This window comes from Amblyomma maculatum, chromosome 10 (genome assembly GCF_055883805.1).
Source record: "Amblyomma maculatum isolate TAMU_Amacu chromosome 10, ASM5588380v1, whole genome shotgun sequence".
In the NCBI taxonomy this organism is placed as follows: domain Eukaryota; kingdom Metazoa; phylum Arthropoda; class Arachnida; order Ixodida; family Ixodidae; genus Amblyomma; species Amblyomma maculatum.
In genome coordinates this window covers 86,846,358-86,862,766 of record NC_139353.1, presented here as the reverse complement: position 1 = coordinate 86,862,766, position 16,409 = coordinate 86,846,358, and the positions used below count along the sequence as shown (strand labels likewise).

Sequence of the window (16,409 nt, the reverse complement as noted above, 5' to 3'; positions counted from 1 at the left end):
GTGTGTCTTTTCTGTTTTGTGAGTTCTTGTGTAGCATGCGCTGTTGAAATTTGTACAATGGAAAACCAACTAGCCCGTCAACTCACTCTCTTTGAGTACATGTCTTGCAATTAAAGGGTGAAGGTGCTGCTATGGCCATTGTCCAGGAAACATTTCCAAGCTGAAAAAGCTCCACACACACCAACCAGAGCTGTGGCATCTGATTTTATTGTCTGCTCCCACCAGCATATTTTGCTGGCACATGACTGAATTGGGGTTCTACATATATTTTTGTTTGTCCAGGCTGCTCTTGGTGCTCAGTAAGTAAGTCTGTCCCAGTCACTGCCCCGCAGCAATTGATGATTGGCTGCAGTCCTCACAGAGCCACTTCTTCTGCTTAGGGGCTCGCTTAATCCCAAGGCAAGAGTAGTGAAACCATTTGTACTTGCAGTCGCTGCCGTCGCATGCAAGCATTTTGCCAGTGCCTGGGCCTTGGCAGTAGCAGTACCTATCTTTGTCACTGCCCCTGTGCTGTGTTTCTTTGAAAAGTACCCTGCAAATAGCTCGGGCAAAACAACGTGCACAAAAAAGTCTGTTGCAGATGCCATGAAAGCACTAATGAAGGCCTCATCCCTCAGCACCCTCTCAATATGCATTGACGTTGGTGTCCAAACCACGAAATCGCAGTAGTTCACATCACACACTGCCATTTGCGTTTGTACTTGAAAAAAATATGCATGTTTTCTCTTTAACCTTGCATTCCCATCTATGCTTTCTAGGCAGAACCGTGGATCATGCTCTGCACCAAATAATCTTTTCTGAGCTAGGGTGTAGGGACATTTCACTTCAACAGTGCCTTTGCCACAGCAACTGCAGTAAACTAATGCATCCGGACTTGCGGCAATGTGCGGGTGTTCTACACTCAAAAACAGTCCTGCTTTTGTGCATTTGAAGTCAGTGTGAGTCTGACAGCATCTGTTTCGTGTCGTTTCCCCCATTCTGTGGCTGCATTTGAGAAGGTTTGCTGCTCAGGATAACATACTTGACTCAACACTGATATTGAAGGATTGGTGATGTTTGTAGCACACACACTTTTCATCACAGATGCTGTGATGCGACCAGCACGGTGCGTGTACCATTTTTCACATTTCGCTTGCTTTCTTGTAATCTCTTCAATGAAGGCCACCATTTCATGTGTAATGGCAAACTCCGCCATGAACTTCTTTGCACGGTCAATGAGATGGTGAGTCTTCTGACCGTGCTTCTTCACAGAAGAGACCACGAAGAGGCTTTGGTTCCTTGCTGTGAGGAGGTTGAAACGTTGTGTGGTATTGCGGATGCACCATAAAAATTGCAGGTTTCACTCCCGACGCAGCGATTTTTGCGTAAAAGGCATTACGCTCTTCCACAGTTGGAGCAGATGGCACAAACAGGGATGAATGCCTAGAGCATGCTGCTGTACGTTGACCATTAGGTTGGATGTTTTCAACATTCATTTTGTCCATTTTTTTCTTTCTTGCTTGGGATGATGTGAAATCTATGTCCCGTAGCCTCTTAAATTCTACTCCTGGCTTATGTGCAGGGAGCCACAGATTGGACTTTTCTGTACATGTTCTTGAATCTCTTAGGCGCACTGCTGTCTCAACAGCAAACAACGCTGCACCAACGTGTGAGCAGGCTTCACCTGCTCCTGCCATGCAGGTGCAGTGTGCTGTAATGATGCTTCCGTCAGTGTTGGCCAGAATCCATGCCTTGAGTGGTGCATCTTGTAACCGCTGGGAATGATTGACCTGAAAATAAAATGACCAGTTACAGAACTGTCTCTGCTCAGTTGTGTTGGATGTGAGGCTTCAACTGATGCTTACATCCTCTGTTGTCCCGAATTAAAACAGGCTCTGCCTCTCTAAAATTGCTTTTGCTTTGATTTGGGTTTTATGGCACATAGGCAACTAAGGCCATCATGCGCCAAACATAAAAATACTGCTTTTGCGTGCACACTGCTCAATCTAGGTGTAAATGCGGGACACCAGACAACACCAGTCACCTTAGGGCAGATTCACACGTGCTAGTCGCATACGTCGTGCGGCCGATATCGGTCGATTTGTTACGGCCCCGGCGCCCTACGAAAGCGAGGAGGAACAGTAATGGGAATCTGCTTAAACCTGTCGCGCGACCTCCGCTGCTCGCCACTGTGAATGTGCCTTGGTCGAGTCGAAATGTAAAACTGTTGGTGTACTCAGATTTCGCAGCACTCCAAAGAATCGCTGGCCCTCACGAAATCAACCAGACGAAAAAAATTTAACAGTGCTCTTGAACACTGCACACTAGAGAGCACAGATTGGTAAATGCCGATTTCTTAGCGCGGAGCGCCCTGCAGATTCATCTACGGTTTGTAACGGCACACTGAGCCCGCGATTTTGTAGCTTCGGCGTGTGCTCGAGCGCGCACAGTGCAGAGAAATAAATCCTGCTTTAGATTATGGGAACGCACACGAAGAAATGCGATTTTCATTAAGCACTCACCTCGCAAAGCACGACGATACGTTTCGATGGCAGTTCTTTCGCCATCAGGCTCCTCACCTAACCACTAGTGAAGTAGTTATGTGCCTCGAGTGATTTGTAGGCTTTCATCTGCTGCATCGACACGTAGCTTGTCGACAACACAAGGTAATTATGTCCATATTCGTCGTCGGGGGCAACAGCTCGGCATCTGCGGTTGCATCTCTTCCGATGTGCAGCTTGTACGGATCAATGCCGTCGCAAATCGCTACTTTTGACTCGTAGCGAGCCCATGTAGGTCCCACAAGTTGTTCAAAGAACGATGGGCAAAACTCCTCGCCTCTAGTTTTTGCCATGGCACCAGCTAAAGACACAGTTCAGTCGCGTACACGCAGCTTTGGCCCCTGCGAAAGGCCGCTCAAACGGGTAAGCTGCGTGAGGTGTACACCCCAATATGGCGGCGGACGGAACCGGCTTGATTCCCGGAGCAGTATGTGACGTCACGTGAAAACTATGTATACAGAAGTGACCATTTTCCGATCTCTAAAGTATGCAGGCAATAAAAATGAAAATGTATCTTACCCTAGAAAGTTTAAAGAATATGCAGCCAACTGGGAGATGTTCAGGGAACACTTATCATTGGCATGAACAAGCCTTGATTAAACTCGGCACTTGATCATGCTGCACATTATAGAGGCAGCAGAAATATTTCACGTCAAGTAAGCCACGAAATAAACAAAGACCCTGGTGGACTGCGGAATGTAAGACTGCTCGGAAGCTACGCCGATACCCCACAGCTGAAAACCTAATATCCTTTAAGCGTGCAAAGGCAAATGGCAGGCGTATTCGACGCATCTCTAAGCGAGAAAGCTGGGCATCATTCCTTTCTTCTGTGAACTTCTATACTGACGCACACAAAGTTTGCAACAGAATAAGAGCACTCAAAGAATATAGCACTCTCCCAACACCCTTTGTCAGCACCAATGGTGACTCCCTTGAACATCAAGCAACACTCTAGTGTGCCGAGCTTAGTATATATTCATTTTCCCTATACAGATTCCTTTTTGCGACACAAGGCAACAGAGGAGAGGAGGCCTATGCACGATAAAAGACCGCGCACAGGAGGGTACAATAGCCAATTCACCTTGTAGGAGCTGAAGATTGCCCTAGGGACATGTAAGAACTCAGCAAGTCCTGCCAGAATCACATACGGAATGCTCAGGCACCTGCATGTGGACATGCTTCAAACCCTTCTCTGCGTGTGTAGTAAACTATGGGTCACAGGACGCTTTCCTAAAGCATCGAAGGAAGCAATTATTCCAATATTAAAACCCGGGAAAGAGCCCACACTTGCTTCCAGTTATCAGCCTATTGCGCTAACCAGCTGCCCATACAAGCTTTTTAAAAAATTGATAAATCGTCGCCTTTTTCATTTCCTTGAATACAATGGTCTTCGTGACGAAAACCAAGCTGGTTTTAGGGCAGAGAGGTCAACAGCGGATCAGCTTATTGCATTTGAGTCTTATGCAAGGGATGCTTTTCTACACATCGTTTATCTCTCTTTTTCGATCTCGAAAAAGCATATACCACTTGGCGCTATGGTATCATCCGCGACCTCTTCTCTCTCGGTATCACAGGGAACATGTTCAATACGATATGAAGTTACTTGTCTGAACGGATCTTCAAAGTTTGTGTTGGCAATACATACTCAAAGCCGTACATACAGGAAAATGGTGTCCCTCAAGATGGTGTCCTCAGCTGCACACTTTTTATAGTCAAAATGAACTCTCTAAAACACGTGCTGCTAAGAACCATTTCTTGCTCTGTATATTGTCATGCCACTGACGACAAGGAAGGATTGTGCTGGTCTGGGAGAAGAGGAGAAAGCGTTGGTGCCTGGGGGCTAGTAGGCTTTACCTTGTCCCACTGCCATATCACTGTAAATAAACACCCCTTTGCTTTTCACCATAACAACTTCGTGGAAGGTGCTCCGTTCGATCCCTAAGTACGGCGCAGCAAGACCAACTGGAGTTTCGACGTAGTCGCCGCCTTGCTGGACTGCCACCGATTCGAACCATCATGGACCACACCAAATCTAACCGTGCCAGCCGCAATGCTGCAAGCCAGGCTGGTGACAGGCCTGCCCCCTCCAGCTCTATTCCCTGCCAGCCTTACCGCGGGAACCACGACCGTTTGCAGGAGAAGGTGAGGACGTTGAGAAGTGGCTACTTCATTATGAACGAGTTAGTCGGTTGAACCTATGGGACCCTACCACCATGCTCACAAATGTCGTTTTCTTTCTCACATGGCTATGACCTGGTTCGAGAATAACGAGGACAACATGAACTTGGGAACGGTTTGCCACCGAGATAAAACAGCGTTCTGGTGACTACCGAGCAAAAAGCGGGCTGAGCAGACCCTTGCTCAAAGAGCTCAATTGCCGGATGAAACTTGTACCACTTATAGAGAAGAGATCCTCAGATTGTGCAAATGTGTGAATCCCAACATGCCCGAAGAAGACAGAGTCGGCCACATTTTGAAGGGCATCGCGGCTGACGTGTACAACTTTTTAATCGCCAAAGACACCCTTGAAACCGTCTCCAATGTTATTAAACACATCCGTGCTTTTCATATTTGTTTCCGTTCATATTTGTACGGACAGTCGTTTACTATCGTAACTGACCATCATTCACTCCGTTGGCTGTGGAACCTTCGAGACCCATGTGGTCGCCTCGCACGCTGGGCCCTCCGGTTGCAAGAATATGACTTGATATAGAAAGGGTTTGGGTCAATGTGACCCTCACAGTAATAATATGTGGTGACCCAGCAAAGAGTTGTGTCAAGGCAATATCTGGGCACCACGGGATATCATGCCTGTGAGCGGTGCAGCCAAAATGGCCAGCAGATAGATAGCAGGGTAATATTTCCTGGCCTGAACACAGCAAAATGCACAGATGCATCATTTCATGCCTGAGAAGATCAGTGGCATCATACTGGCACCTCATCATTTATGTCCCTGAACATTGATATGGTGGCATCTTTTGCTATGGAGTAAATGTACCTCCTATTTCTGGGGACGATGCAGTGACTTCATTAGCGAAAGCTAATGAAGCATTTGCGGGCAGCAGTATCAGCCTTTCATTTCAACATGTGGAAAAGGTGCCATTGACTTGAACTGCAGAGAAGCTCGAAAAAGTTAGATTTTAGTAGGGTAAGAAGAGTACTTACTGGTCGTTCAAACGGCAATCCATAATAATGCAACGAAAGTGGAAGTGGAGAGAAAGGTCCCGTAGTGGAAGGTTGTGGAACAATTTGGCCACCTCATCATCATCATCAGCCTGATTATACCCACTGCAGGGCGAAGGCCCCCCTATATTTCTCCACTTCACCCGGTTCTGTGCTAGCTGCATCCACTTGACCCCTGCGAACTTCTTAATCTCATCCGCCCACCCAACTTTCTGCCGCCCCCTGCTACGCTTTCCTTCCCTTGGAATCCAGTTTGTTACCCTCAGCGACCATCGGTTATCCTCTCTTCGCACTACATGTCCTGCTCATGTCCATTTCTTCTTCTTAATTTCCACAAGAATGTCGGTAACTTGAGTTATTTCTCTGACCCACTCTGCACGCTTTCTATCTCTTAATGTTACCCCTACCATTTTTTGTTCCATAGCCCTCCGAGTTGTCCTCAACTTAAGTAGAACTCTCTTGGTTAGCCTCCACGTTTCAGCCCCATAGGTGAGTACAGGCAAGATGCAACTGTTGTATACTTTCCTCTTGAGCGATACCGGTAAGCTGCTAGTCATAATCTGCGAGTGCTTGCCAAATGCGCTCCATCCCAATCTTATTCTTCTTGTTATTTCCTTTTCATGGTCCGGATCTGCAGTTACTACCTGTCCTAAGTAGACATATTCACCTACTACTTCCAGTATTTCGCTACCTAATGTAAACTGCTGTTCCTTCCCGAGGCTGTTGAACATTACCTTAGTCTTCTGCATATTGATTTTCAAGTCTACCTTTCTACTTTTTCTATCTAGGTCATCAATCATTATTTGCAGTTCATCCCCCGAGTTGCTTAGCAAGGCAATGTCATCAGCAAATCGCAGATTACTGAGGTATTCTCCATCTACCCTTATCCCTAACTGCTCCCATTCCAAGTCTCTGAATACTTCCTCTAAACAAGCTGTGAATAGTACTGGGGAGATTGTGTCTCCTTGCCTAACACCTTTATGGGAATTTTGTTACTTTCTTTATGCAGTACTATGGTTGCTGTGCAGCCACTATATATATCTTCCAGCACTTTCACGTACGGCTCGTCTACCCCCTGATTTCGCAATGCCTGCATCACCGCCGAGGTTTCAACTGAGTCAAATGCTTTTTCGTAATAAATGAATGCTATGTATAAGGGCTGGTTATATTCCGAGCATTTTTCTATCACCTGATTGATGGTATGGATATGATCGATAGTAGAGTACCGTTTCCGAAACCCTGCTTGATCATTTGCTTGATTGCAGTCTAAGGTTGTCCTGATTCTATTAGCGATTACCTTAGTAAATACCTTATACGTAACAGACAGTAAGCTGATTGGTCTGTAATTTTTAAGGTCCTTAGAGTCCCCTTTCTTGTGAATGAGGATAATGTTTGCATTCTTCCATGGTTCCGGTACCGTCGATGACACCAGGCACTGCGTATACAGGGTGGCCAGTTTTTCTAGCACGATATCCCCCCCGTCCTTCAGCAAATCTGTAGTTATCTGATCCTCTCCAGCTGATTTCCCCCTTTTCATAGTTTCTAGTGCTTTCTTGACCTCGTCCTTCGTCACTGGTGGAACGTCTGACTCTTTTTCCCTACCGCCAATCTCATTACGGTCCTGACTACTTTGGCTACTGTAGAGATCTGTATAGAACTCCTCGGCTACTTTGACTATCTCGTCCATATTAGTGATGACGTTGCCCGCCTTGTCTCTTATCGCATACAACTGGTTTTTGCCTATGCCCAATTTCTTCTTTACCGCTTTAAGGCTTCCCCCATTCTTTACAGCATGCTCAATTTTCTCCATGTTATACTTCCTTATATCGGCCACCTTGCGCTTATTGATTTGCTTCGATATCTCGGCCAATTCGATCTGGTCTGTTGGATTGGAAGCTTTCATACTCTGGCGTTTCTTAAATCTTTCGTCTCCTTAGACAGCTTACCGGTATCCTCTCTAACTATCCTACCGCCCACTTCTACTGCGCACTCAGTAATGATATCTCTGAAATTATTGTTCCTTGCCTCTAGGGTAATGTCGCCATCTTCAGTTAGAGCTGAATACCTATTCTGTAGCGAGATCCTGAACTCTTCTGCCCTCCCCCTCAGCACTAATTCGTTGATGGGTTTCTATCTTACTAATCTGTTGCGTTCCTTCTTGAGATTTAGGCTAATTCGGGACCTCACCATCCGGTGGTCACTGCATCGCACTTTCCCGATTACCTCTACATCCTGCACAATGGCGGGGGTTGAACACATTATGAAGTCGATTTCATTTTTAGTCTCTCCATTAGGACTTTTCCATGTCCATTTCCGGTTCTTCCGTTTGCTGAAGAAGGTATTCATGATTCGTAAGTTATTACGCTCTGCAAACTCAAGTAGTAACTCCCCCCTGCTATTCCTAGAACCAATGCCATAGTCACCTACTGCCTTGTCTCCTGCCTGTTTTTTCCCTACCTTGGCATTGAAGTCGCCCATTAGTACAGTATACTGCGTCTTTACTTTTCGCATTGCCGATTCTACATCTTCAGAGAAGCTTTCAACTGCCTGGTCATCATAACTACATGTAGGTGCATAGGCCTGTACAACCTTCAGTTTATACCGCTTATTAAGCCTAATTACGATGCCTGCCACCCTCTCATTAATACTATAGAATTCATCTATGTTACCTGCTATATACTTATTGACAAGAAAACCTACTCCTAGTTGTCGCCTCTCTGGTAAACCTCGATGTATATGTCTCATTCGGCCTCCTAACCTCACTAAGCCCTATTACATCCCATTTCATGCCCTCTAGTTCCTCTAACAGCACTGCTAAACTAGCTTCACTAGCTAGGGTTCTAGCATTAAACGTTGCCAGGGTCAGTTTCCAATGGCGGCCTGTCCAGCGCCGCCTCATCGCTCATTAAGTGCGCGGACATTACATAACCCAAGGCTGCCTCTTTGTTTAGGTTATCAATTTAGCCTTCAGGTGACCTTGACCTAATTAAGTGTGGGTGTCCAAGATTTCGTGGTGTTCACCCAAATTTATAGTGCGCCTTCCTTGCCCCATTTATTATTCTTGTTATTATTGGGAAATTAAGGAAGGCAGTATTAAAGGAATATATTAATATAATAATTGGTCCACAGGAAGGGGAAGGCGCACCTGGACCGCACTGTAAGGGAGTTGGGAGTGAAAATGGAAAGAGACAAAGAGGAGCCATAGTGGAGGGCTACAGAGTAATGTCGATCACCTGTGGATCTTTAACGTGCTCTGACATTGCAGAGCACACGGATGCATTTCGCCTCTATCGATGTAGGAGAGATGAAGAGGTGGTACATTCGTCTGCCGTGCGATGTCAGCGCACGTTAAAGATCCTCAGGTGGTCAAATGGAAAGGCACGTATATCTGTCAAGGCCTGAATACCAGCATGCTACGCTGGCAGTTCGAAAAGCTGGCGCAGTGAAACTTTCACTTCAAAAACTTCAGGGAGTGCGCATGCAGAAGGCAGGAGAAGTTCCACAAAATTCTCTCTTCCGGTCACCAAAACATGTATGTTGCGCCATGTCAAATCCTACCCCCTCGTCGACAAAAAAAAACAAGGCGCACACTGTCGGTTCTATGCTGCTGAAATGAATATGAAGCGAAAGCATTGTGGGTGACCGAGCGTTCTTTCCCAGCCCACATATAAAACCAAGTTGTATGTATGTCGCATTAGTGGCCTATAGGGGTAACGTGAAAGCCACTGGCAGGCTGATTCTTACCAATTCTTGCATAGCCGCCCCATGTGAAACGAGAGACCTAAGTTGGCATCTCCTGCCAGGGGATCACGGACACAGCACACAGCGACAAGCGGTTAGACCTGGTGTAGTATTGCTTTTGCAACAAAATGGCACTTTTTTTTAAACTTCTTGGTCCTGGCGCAAGGAGGTTCTGCACGCCACCATCCAGGAATCCACGCAACGGAACGAATCCATTCTAATCCCCAACCATAGTTTATCTGCTTTGTCTTTAGCATGGTGTCTCATCTCGCGTGATCAATTGTTTTCAGTGCATTGTCCTGTTTTGTACAGTATTTTAGTGAGTGTTTAGTGTGTACTGAGTGGATAGCAGTGCGCTGTAGCATTGACTGAAATCGCAGATGTGTGGTTGTGTTGGTGGTCAGAGTTCACAAGCTGGTTTAAGCCTTTGCGGCTACAGAGCATGCGGGAATCATGAGTTAGTGAGAAAAATATTGGCGATTGCAGTGAGAGGTCAATGACTTTTTTCGTGAAATTTCACATGACGAAAAATCAGAAACATCCACTATGCGCAAGGCTACCAGGCATGGCATTGAACTGGCTTACCATTCAGGCGCACACGCAGACTTCCGGACAAGTCCATATCTGGCAGAGCAGTCTGCTCAGGAATATGATTGTGAAATTTCTGGCTCAGTGTGCACCTCTGAGAACTTCTCCGGAGACTCTGCCGAAGAACGCGCCTTGGCCGCTGAAGAACTCAGTGATTCGGATGCTCTCAGTGACGCCTCTGGCCCAGAAGCAAGTGATTTATGTGTCAACGTTCGTGATGAACTGAGGGAAATTGCTCTCAAACACTCATTGATGCACTCGGCTATCAATGATCTGTGCTTGCTTAGTGACGCAAGGACTTTGCACATTTACTTTTCTCTCTGTTTTCAGCAAAGAAATGTCATATTTTAACGAATCCACAAACTCAAAATCACGTGAAATTGGGCCTCCAACCCCAACAGAGACCTAGCATTGAACTGCATGTAAAATATAGATGGCCTTCCTATCTTCAAAAGTTCTGTCAGCTTTAGGGTTGTGCTTTGTTGTGTATCAAATTCTGAGCAGACGAAAAAAAAAGCCAACTAACACTGAGGACTTTCTGTGGCCCTTTATGGATGAAATGAAGGACCTAGAGGTGTCAGGAGTAGATGTTCATGGAACACATTATAGCATCTTGGAAACTGCCATAATATGCAATGCGCCAGCATGGTCATATGTCAAATGCATAAAAGGCCACATGAGATTTAATGGTTGCGATCGCTGCTGTCAAAAAGACGAAAGATTTGACCGTCTGCAGACATTTCCGATATGCGCTTCCTTTCAGCACAAAGCCGATGATTCATTTCGAGCTATGACAGACCCTGGCCACCACCATGGAGTGAGTCCACTTATTGAACTCCGCAGTGACTAGGCAAAAGTTTCCTGCTGACTACATGCATTCAGTGTGTTTAGAAGTCCGCAAGCTCTTGCACGCCTGGATCTCAGGACCAATGCCCCACTATCTTGGAGCACAACAAAATTTTGAGCGCAAGATTGGAGGCGAGTAAACTGTTTGCTGAATTTACTTGGCAACCAAGGCCTCTCGACGAGCTGGAAAGGTGGAAGACAGTTGAATTAAGGGCATTCTTGCTTTACATCAGTCTCGTTTTGTTGCATGACCTGCTGCAAAGACTGCTACCAGCAATTCCTCTGTTTACACGTTGCCATGCGCATTTTGCTGCACGAGGTGCTGTGCATTGAAATGAACAACTACGCTTCACAGCTTGTTCAATACTTTGCACAACAACCGGCCTGGCGCACAGTTCTTAGTTCATAATGTGCATATAATGTGCCAGATTGAAGGTGACTGCCTTTGGTATGACCCACTGGACAGAGTGCATTTCCCTTTTAGAATAGTTTGGGCCAGTTAAAAGCACTTCTAAGAACAAACAGGAAGCCACTTGAACAGGTCAGTCACAGGCTCTCAGAGCTGGCCCATTCCTCAATAGAACCCCCACAATGTGTGCTGCCAACAGGTGTCTCATCACTGAAAACTGGTGTTGAGGAAGACATGTTGTCTGCTGAAAAATGACCACATTGGAAGTGTGACAGAAGTAACACCAGAGTTCATCTTTGGCCATGAACACATTCAGGTTGGAAGCTTTTACACAATCCCCACATTTGAATAGCTGTGGATTTTGCATACTGAAGGAGTGGCATGCAGAATTTTTCTCTTCTAAATGTGTGAGCTTCCATGGAAATCAGGTTTTGTTGTGTTTCCCCTCATTTACCATGGTTAAAAAATTAGGGTTGCCAAAGTTTGCATGCAGACTGTCTGAACAACCCCGTTCCCTATACGTCACACCAATTCTTGTTGCTGCTGCTCCCACTCAGCCCTTCCCTGTGCGCTGCCCCTTCTGTAATCCTTCAGAATGGTGCACCTCGAACAGAGGGCCCATCTCCTTACACTACTTACGCATCGGCCACATTTCCAGCCATGCCGTAACCACTGGTTCTCGCCTCCTCAACCTTGCTGTTCTTATCAATTAAATGACTACAGACCCTGCGATCACTACGTGATGACAGCTGCTCTCCATTCCCTCGGGCCCACCTATCCCAATTGCCGCAACCTCGCTGTCTGTCCTCTCTCCACCATCTGGATCCTTCTGGAAAACTAAAACTAAGCAGTGCAATACCTGGAGGTGATGCTGCACTGATCACAAAATTCAGATCACAAAGGCCACAATTGCAATGAAATACCGACACAACAACTTGTACCTTTGATAGCTGTAAAAAACGAGCTGGGGATACTGATGCAGATATGGACAGCAGGTGCTTGTGAGAGAGAGGAAGGTAGTCTGAGTGCTCAACCTGTATGACAAGGCTAAAGTATGAAAGTTGGTTACAGACGGCTGTCGTGTACGTGTAATTTAATGAGTACTTTTCCTTGGGGCCTGGCTGCATGCATGAACGCCGGTATACAGCACGGTATATAAACTGCCTGATCTATGTCATTCTGTCAGCATTGAAAACTGCACAAAGGTCGTAATTTTGATTGCAGAGAGCTAAGTTTCTGCTTGTTATTAAGTTGAGAAAAATCATGTATAAAGCATTGTAGTTATGGTAGGAAAGGAAAGCAGCTAATACGTCGGCAGGCTTTCTATATTGGTATTTAACACATCGTCATTGCATCACCACACACTTCCATTGAGGTTGGGTTTGATATTTGCATTCCATAAAGAAAAAAGGTTGGAAGCTACGACACACCTTGCTTCCTGATGTATCATAATATTCAGGTGAAGTATTCTCATCTGTTTAGGTGTGTTTACCTTATTCTAGGCAATGGTTTCATGCTCACAATGAAGCCAAAATGACTGGGTTGGTAGATGCAAGAAGTGGCACTGCGTATTTCACACATTATATATTGAACAGCTCTAGCTTTTTAGTTTCCAGTTACTGATATGCCAGTGTATTTTTATAGTCTGTCTGTTTCAAAGGAAAAAATAGGTGGCCACATCAATGAAAAGATAAGATAAGCTGTTCTTTAGGGACAAACAAGACTCAGATGACACCTTTGTTGAAAAAAACAACTCAAGGAGGAACAGGATCACTGCAAGTCACTCAAGAAAAGGCTCCGCCAAGCAGAAGATAAACTGGAAGCAGCCAATGACCGCACTGAATGACTGCATATCCTCCTGGAAAGGTGGCAAGAGCGGTACGCCCACCTCCAAGATCTTCTGGAGAATAGGCTGAGTGAGTTAGACATTGCAGGCTTAGTGGGCAATGCATTCAGGGACTGCTCTGTGCCTACACAAGCAAGTGTGCTTTGTACTTGAAATTATGCCAGTGTTGAAGCTGAAAATGAATATTATTGGTGCACTTTTCTGCAGAGATTTGGCTCAAATCTGATAAGCAAAGCTCGGTCTTTGGCACAGCGAATAGCAATAGTGACAGCGACTGCTGTGCAACCAACATGAAATCTCCCGCATAAGGTAATGCATTTTGTTTGTTCCTGCTGCTCTGATATTTTGATTGCAAATGCTCGTCTTTCATGTTGAACATGGTTTGTTAGGCAAATTCAGTCAACTGCAGTTTGAACCTGAGACGTCCAATTCATGGTTTTTCCAGTTTTTTCATGGCATCCAGGTGCCAGCCACCTGGCAAGCAGTTCCCATACCTGCTGTGCCATCTGTCCTGCCCAACCAGGTAAATAGAGTGAGGATGGAAGCTGCTATGCATGATTAGCGGCACATTGATATATTGCTGTTGAATATTTTTTTGCTACAATCACAGTTTTCGCAAGCTAGACGTGCTTCCGCGATTTACTCAATATGGCACCGTTATAAACGACTGCCATCTGATGTCAGCCTATGTATACTTGCACATTTTTGAAGCTAGAGTCCAGTTTTTTATGGAGTAAAGAACAAAGAAGACAGAAAATTCTGTCATTAAATCAGCTGACGTCTCTTTCAAGACCAGTCAGAATGAATGACAGCAGTGATGGAAGCGTAGTTAATGCTTTAGTAAATATAGTTGCTATAGTTAATGTTTTATCAAAAATAAAGATGCAGTCTAGCATACAAATAGTTTGTGCTCACATGGTGCATGCTGCTGTATTATGCCAAAGTGAGAAACTTCGCAAATTTCGTGGGACTGTCACTCAAGTCCGATCAAGGGCAGGTTTAGTAAACTGGCACGAGTATCTTTATGCATTGAGCTGCTTCATTTCATGTTTTACCTGCTTTTTCTCAGTCTACTCAGGTCTCCCAGTAGGATGGAAAAGGAGGGCCTTGAAAGGACGTTGAATCACCTGATGGATGCAGGCATTAAGATATGAAGCGTGGTGACCGACAGCCACAGTGAGATCAAGGCTTTCATGAATAGCTGCCACCCCAAAGTCTGCCACCTGTTTGATGCCTGGCACATTGCTAAAGGTAAGTCATCAGCGGAGGGTACTAGTTAAGCATGCACAAACTAGTTTATACCTTTGTTATTCTTCATACCACGTTATAAAATGGCTTTCTTTTGATACAGCTCGAGAAGGTGAGAGATTTGGGCTGCTTGCAGCAGCATACCATTGTTTTGGGTTGGAAGAATTATTCGCCACCTATACTGGTGTGCTAAGAACAGTGGTGGTGATGAGCTCTTTCTGATAAAGTGGCTGATGATACGACACGTCATAAATGTGCACAACCACCTGGACCCACTTCACACTTCTTGCTATCGTGAGGCCATCCCTGAATGAGAGTGGATGATTGAGGGTATGATAATGCAACTTCATAATTGCTAAAGGAATTTTGTTGCAAAAGCTGATCAGCCTGCAACATACCTTTATGCAAAAAGAATGTGTTCTCTTATTGGACAGTTCATCTAATAACATTTCTTTACATTCTTTTTCCAGTTTCAGAAGTGATTTGAAGAAATGAAAGCCATTCCGGAATTGCCACATCTACTGAAAGACATTGTTCATGCATCACATACCAGTTAAACATATGAACTTGAAGCATTCCGCAGCCTCATAATTCATTTTTCCCCAAAGAGCAGATAATTTTCATATGAGGGGATGCTTACAAGGTGAGTATTTGTAAAATTCTTATTGCAACTGCAAGATTTTGGCATATCACATGACCTTGGACAGTCTTATGTAGCTGTAGTTGTTAGTTATATAGGGTTTTATGGTGCATAAGCAACAGTGGCTATCATGTGCCAAACACAAGGTTAGTTGATCTATTAGATGCCTAGGGTTGTGATACTTATATTTGGTTTAAAACATTGGCTTTCTTCAGAAATGTGCACAAAAAAATCTACGATGCTTGTTCGCCCAAAAGCAATGCAGGGTGAAATCGAATGTGTTCGTTGTAAAATACAGTAAAATAATTTTTGTGTGTTCTTTACTTTGTGAGCATGAGATGAAAATATGTAACTGAGCTCATCACAACACATTTCACATACACGTTTCTTTTTTCGTTAGCAGCAAATTATAAGTGATGCGTAGATGACATGAAATTCCCTTTGATATGTATATTCCCTAGATTTGCAGATCATCAAAATTTTACTTTGACATCACTTGTCTTTTTACTTTTTGAGAGGCATAATTTTGGTGGTTGCAACAGGTTTCAGCGACATTGGTCTAGGCAATATCCTGCTTTTCTCGTTACATCCCAGGTAGGAAAAAAAAAGACCACATTTCCAGATGGATTATTGAACTGTAAATAATGCTTTCTAGTGGGAGTGCTGAAATGGTTATGTTCAGCAGAATGGCTTTTCAGCCATAAAATTTTCAGTTGGAGGAATTTCAGATGCAATCTAATCTCTTTACACCTAGAAATCCAGTAGTAAATGAGTACAACTGGAAGTCGCACTGTAAAAGTGTACTTTTCTGAATAATAATTTTATTTGGGATTAGTTTCTGTAAAAGTCACTAACGTGAGAGGTTCTCAATATAATTGGGTATTATCATTCCAGTCAGCAAGGCAGATATTATTTGCCGAATGGCGAAGCGTCATAAGGCTGTGCCCCCAATTATTATTGAGTCTGCATCCATTGCGGATGCATCTAGAAAACAATCGTCTAAGGTGAGGACTGGTACTGCCTAATCCATGCTTGATAAAGATATCAGTAATGCTTTGTGTTAATGGTGTGTCGATTCTCTCTCATTTTTGCTGGTCAGGAACAACCAAGGAAAGAAATAAAAAGGGAGGCTGCAAAAAAACAAATGAAAATTTTGGCAAAAAAGGTGTCATGGCCCAGAGACATCTGGATGTGAGGATGAACTTGCACCCAAAAGGCTCCTCACAGGTGCTGATAAAGCACCTATTGCCTGCCTTGAGAAACAACTAGAAGAGTCCGAAAAGGCTCAAAAATAGGTTGCAGAAGCTGGTGGACACATGATTTAGAGAGGTTCCTTCTATATTTGGCTCTTTGCGCACTTAATATTGG

The 16,409-nt window shown here is 44.6% G+C and overlaps 1 pseudogene across 1 annotated transcript; it reads right to left on the bottom strand.

The window, feature by feature from the left end:
• Positions 1–43: 43 nt before the first annotated feature.
• LOC146176945 (uncharacterized) lies at positions 44–5,958 on the bottom strand (annotated as a pseudogene). Its single transcript, XR_014701588.1, has 2 exons — positions 2,502–5,958; positions 44–1,769 (listed from the first exon to the last, which is right to left on the bottom strand). The product of XR_014701588.1 is annotated as an uncharacterized LOC146176945 (transcript).
• Between the last annotated feature and the right edge of the window lie 10,451 nt (positions 5,959–16,409).